Source organism: Macaca thibetana, chromosome 3 (genome assembly GCF_024542745.1).
Source record: "Macaca thibetana thibetana isolate TM-01 chromosome 3, ASM2454274v1, whole genome shotgun sequence".
NCBI classification, from domain to species: Eukaryota; Metazoa; Chordata; class Mammalia; order Primates; family Cercopithecidae; genus Macaca; species Macaca thibetana.
Genome location: NC_065580.1, coordinates 118,246,869 through 118,252,868, shown reverse-complemented (window position 1 = coordinate 118,252,868; position 6,000 = coordinate 118,246,869).

Below are 6,000 nucleotides of genomic sequence, written 5' to 3'. Positions count from 1 at the left end.
AAGTAAATGAATGAATGAATGAATAAACAGAGTCATTGTGGCAGGCCTGATCCAATATGCCTAGTGTCCTTATGAGAAAGGAGATTAGGACGCAGACACGTACAGAGGGAAGACAATAGAGAACACAGCAAGAAGGCAGCCATTTGCAAGCCCAGGAGAGAGGCCTCAAAAGGAATCAGTCCTACCCACATCTTGATCACACACACAGACACACACACAAACACACACAGACACACACATACACAAGCACACATACAAAACACACACACAAGGACCATCCCCCGAGTACTGTTCCTGGCATAGTTTGGGTGATTGTCCCCTCCAAATCTCATGTTGAATGTGATTCCCAGTGTTAAAGCTGGGCCTGTTGGGAGGTGTTGAGTGAATCCCTCATGAATGGCTTGGTGCCCTCCGCTTGGTGATGAGTGAGTTCACATGAGATCTGGCGGTTTAAAAGAATCTGGGACTTGCACCCGTCTCTCTTGCTCCTTCTCTCCCCATGTGACACATCTGCTCCCCTTCCCTTCCACCATAATTGTAAGCCTCACCAGAAGCAGATGCCAGGGCTATGCTCTCTGCACCATCTGTAGAACTGTGAGCCAATTAAGCCTCTTTCCTTTATAAGTGACCCAGTCTCACGTATTTCCGTATAGCAGTGCAAATGGACCAACAGAGTTTCCATCCTGCCTGTCCTGCCCTTCTCCCAACCGCCACCTCCCTCTCCTCAGCCCCCCGACTAGGTGTCCTTCCTGGACCACACTATCCCGTATCCTGTCCCCAGTGAGAACGTCGCCTTCCAGAGGCCAGCCTGGCGTGGACAGGGTGTGCAGCATGTGAACCAAAGCCCAGAGCTAGCCCCGAGGAGTGATTCTCACGTGGGACTAGAAAGAGGGGACCCGCTGTGTCCCCGGTGAGAAGGAGGGCAGGGACGCAGGGGCACAGCCCTCAGACAACAGGTGACAACTGGCCAGGCACAAGGAGGGGTGCTTGAGGTTGAGGTGAGACTGGACTGGCCTCAGGGAACTGCTGCCATAGGAGGAAAATGGGAGCCAGAAAGAGGTCCCAGAGCAAATGGCACCGAGCTCAGCTATCTGGGGAAGAGTTTAAGTCTGTTCATGAGCCCCTCACACCTGTGCCCCTCTACCTGTGACCTCATCCCATCTTCACAAGGGCCCTGGCCGGTACATAGAATTTCGCAGGAAAGGAAGCTGCTGTTGAGTGAAGGGAGGAACCTGCCAGCCAGGCAGTCCACCACTACGTCTTCTTGCCTCTGGCCCAGGGAAGCCGTGGGGCCCGACAGGGGCCCCTGCCTTGTCCAGACTCTGCAAGGTGCCTCTGCGGAGCTTCTGGAGTCCCTTCCACAGGAGCTATTTGCAACCCTGGGAATCGTAGAGAACTGCCAGCATGGATAAATGGTTTGTGTCCTCAGCGAACTATCTTCTGTCCTGCCTGGAAAGGCTTGACTGCCCCTGTGGGCCCTGTTGAGAGGCTGGCTCTGCTTCCATCTGCACTTCATGTTCTTTGCTCCGTGTGGACACTCCCCACTGGGACTGCCTCTGAGAACCGGTCACAGCACCTGCCAGCTTCCCTCATGGTGAGTGCAATTCAGCAGCTCACGCCTATAATCCCAGAACTTTGGGAGGTCAAGGCAGGCAGATCACGCGGGTGGATCACTTGAGGTCAGAAATTCCAGACCAGCCTGGCCCACGTGGCCAAACCTCGTCTCTACTAAAATTACAAAAATTAGCCTGGTGTGGTGGTACATGACTGTAGTCCCAGCTCTCAGGAGGTTGAGGCAGGAGAATAGCTTGAACTTGGGAGGCAGAATTTGCACTGAGCTGAGATAGTGCCACTGCACTCTGGCCTGGATGACAGAATAAGACTCTGTCTCAAAAAAAAAACCAAAAAACAAAAAAAAAACCGTCTTTCCCATGTATAAGGGTAAAATGATGAATTTCTCTTGTGGGAGGTAGTTGCTTCCCTCCTCCCTCCTTAGGGTGCCTCTAGAATCAGCCGGGTGAGAGATTTTGATTTTATAATGCAAGGTATAGGGCTTTCTGCCCCCTAGAACTGGGAATACACGCACCCAAATGACTCAGGCGCCCTCGGGAGGCACGCAGGGACTGTTACAAAGACATCCAGGCACCCTTCAAGGAGATCTGGGAGAAGTCCTCATTTTTCTTCCACTTCACGGTGTAATGTGAGTAAGAGTCTCTCCACATAGTCCCCTCCCACACGCGCGGAGTCTCAGCACACCAGCCTCTGATAACTGGGGCTTTCTGTCTCTTAGACTGGACATGGAAAGGCCTACCACTGGTGGGATGGCTTTATTTCCATAACACACATGTTCATTTCACATCTGTATGGCAGTCATGATTTTACCCTTTTTAAATTTTCTTCCTACAAAACACTCACTGAAGGAGACCCTAAAGGAGAACTCTCACCAGCCCCCACCCCACTCCACTGCAGCACGGACTACGCCAGGATGCAGAGGACTGACATTTACGCCTGCGTTCTCCTCTCCTTGTGAAGTCCAGAGAACTGAGTGCTACTCTTTTCCTAGTAAGTAAACTTCTGCGTGGCTGTGTGTGTATGACAGTGTGTGCACAGATGTGCATGGAAACGCACAGGTGTGTATGTGTGCACATATGTAAATAACACACTGTGGCCGCACAGTCCCAACCCTCACACACACCTGAGCCCAGGCTGTGTCCTCATCTGGCATTTGGGGATAACACGGTGGGGAGAGGGCCAGGCGGGATAGCTGATGGAAGTTCCACACAAACGGCCCGGCAATGATGGCTCAATAAATATTAGCCATTATTACAAGCTCACATATGCGGAGCTGATCCTACTCCATGAAAATTGGTCAGAAATCACTCTCCTTCATGTATGTGGTAACTGAAAAACTACTAAGCACCAGCAGAGCAGTACTATTTTCTTATACTAGCACTGCTTCCTTATTTGATAAGTTGAGCCTAATGCCTGGGTGGTGATTAATTAGATGCTATTCTACTATTACATACATACCAAGGAGTACTTAAATGTGAGTAAGCTGCCATGAAACCCAGAAGCCCAGATGTGAAAGTCATTCCTAACCTAGGAAACAGAACATCCTTGATGTCCTTGAGGGTCCCCCGTCCTCCCAAATGCACCCTGCCTCCCAAGAGAGGCAACTCCCGATCTCAACTGGGACTTTCTCAATCCCTGCTGGAGTTTTTTCCCCTAGTCTTACCATGCAATGCACATAATCCTAAACAAGATATTGTTTAGTTTTGCCCATTTTCAAACTTTATATAAATGGAATCATGTTGTAGGTACTATTCTACAATTTGCTTTTTTCACTTAGAATGTTACCTGAGATGGTTCTGTACTGATGGTGAAGCTGTCTGCATTTATTTTCACCGTTTTCCATCATCTGAGCACACCAAACTCTATGCATCCATCCATTCTCTAGCACATGGATATTTGGAGACTTCTGGCTTTTGCTACTGAGGCCTTTGCGATTATGAACATTCCTGGCCATGTCTCCTGGGCCACATGAGTTCTCTCCACATGAGCCCAGGAGGAGTGGAATTACCAGATAATACATGAAGGACACCTGGCTTTAAAACGTGGCTTAGTGCTAGGTTTAAGGATAACGGTATGGGAGATGCACAGTTCATGCTCTAACATATTCCGCTGTCCCTATTGTCATTTATAAAGACAAACCATCATCTCATTGTTTCTGGTCAGGGTGCCATTGTCATCACTGTGATGAGACTGGACCGCGAGGAGGCAGCAGGAGGAGCGTGGCCACCTCCGCAATTAACACCAAAGCCCAACCTTTTACACAAGAGCGTGGCGGGCTTCCCGAGGTACACTATTGACTAACTTACTAGTGACGTGCTGATTTTCCAATTTACAAGGGGTTGGATAATTATTAACATTTTCTTTTCACATTAGTGGGAGGCACTAGAGGAAAACATGGCGTGAACTCGCTGACAACAATTTTTGAAATCCGGGGTAATTAGTTCCATCAGAACAATCCCAATTATGTTCCTAATTCTCTCTGCCTTGCTGAAAGCACCGAAAGTGAACCGTGTTGGCGTCATTATATTCCTGCTCAGAGGAGTCTTTATCACCAGCGCTGGGAATGGAGGAGGCATTGAGGAAGGGGCCATTGCCCAGGTTGTGGGAAGCGCACACAAGGGTACAATGATAGCAGCAGGCCAATGGTAGCAGCGTGGCACAAGGGCCTGAAAGTCCAAGAGTGGCCAGTGTAGGGTGAGGAAGGGGACCAAGTTTCTGGTCATCTCCTGAGGAATTCAAGTAACACGCATGTGAGGACATTTATAACGTCGGCTCCAGGGACATCTTGGTAGCCGAATGAGGAAAGAAAAGAATTTTCATCTGAGGAATTTGAGGCCTTTCAAATTATTAGGCCCGGAGAGACATTAAAATGGGACAATAAGCTGGACACAGTGGCTCACGTCTCTAATCACGGTGCTTTGGGAAGCCAAGGTGGGAGGAGCGCTTGAACCTAGGAGGTCAGGACCAGCCCAGGAAACACACAAGACCCCATCTCTGCAAAAAAATACAAAACTTATCCAGACGGGGTGGCGCGCACCTGTAGTCCCAGCTACTCGGAAGGATGAGGTGGGAGGATTGCTTGAGCCCAGGAGGTCAAGGCTGCAGTGAGCTATGATTGCACCACTGCAGTCCAGCCTGGGTGACAGAGCAAGACCTTGTCTCAAGAAAAAAGACATCAATCCCTCCTCCTTTTTAGTTATGTATTCTTCTCTTGGAACTGCTTGCTATTGCCACAGGTAGCTATAAATTAACCTAATGATGCCACACTGAACACTATAACCCACACCTTATGGCTTAACAATGTGTAGCCATTGATCAATGTCATTTCTGTAAACCAGTGAGAATTCCTGGCGACAGCTGTGTATCAGCCCATTCCCTGTCCCTTTTGCCTTTAAAAATCCACTTGTCAGTGCTGCTAATCAGAGTGTTCATTCAGGGGAACTTGAATCTATGTTCTCGGGTTGCAGTCCTCAAGCTTGGATCCAGTTAATTCTCTACTTTTACCAGTTTTGCCTCAGCTTCTTCCTTTTAGGCCGACATAAACTAATCCAACAAGTTCAGTTGTCATATAAGTATAGTTATTATGTTTACTCAATCAGAACAAGATGTGTTATTCAACCGGCATTTCCTGGGTGTCAGGGACTGCAGGGTTCACCTTCACCTATAAGGTCAGAGATGCCACCCCATTAAATCCACCTGGGGTGGCTGATGTGCCCTACCTCACATAGCCAGCAGAGGGCAGTGCAGTGCCAACACCCGCAACTTGGCCATTGACACCTGTAGAAAGAATCTCATGTTCAGAAGTCACTTTACCTTCTGCCTTGTCCTGGAGGAGGGCGCTCAGGCCACAGGCTCTGCGACAGCTCCCACAGAGAGACAGACTTCCAGGCGGTGCAGAGACAAAACACCTCAAAAAGAAACTAGTCCTTCTCTTACTAATAGCAGCCTCCTCTATAGCCTTAAATTCTGTGTGTGGTTTTTTTCTCTGCTTTACCAAAGATGTCCTCCTAGGAAGTGGCGGGCCCACCTGGCCACACTTCCCTGGGTTGAGGTGTGGAAGAAATTAACCTGCAAGTCCCCTACTATCTGGGGCAATGGTCCGCACCTGCATCCTCAGCCTGCCCCAGAGCCTGGTGATAGACATCGTCTGGCTGGTCAAAGAAGAGAAAGGCTATCCCACACGGGGTCCTGCACCCACAGGGGCATGGTGACGTCCAGTTGAAGTCTGGGGGCACTTGGTAATTTGGAGACAGATGAGCGCACAACAGTAGCAAGTGCAGCCCCTGCAGCTCGTGCTGGAGAGGCCAGGAGCAGAGCCTTTAGCACACTGCCCCGGGTGCACGGATGACACACAGCCACATCCCAGGACCCTAAAGCCTCCTTGAGGGTTCAAATTTCTCCTGGACAGCTTCAACAAAGGGACCAAGA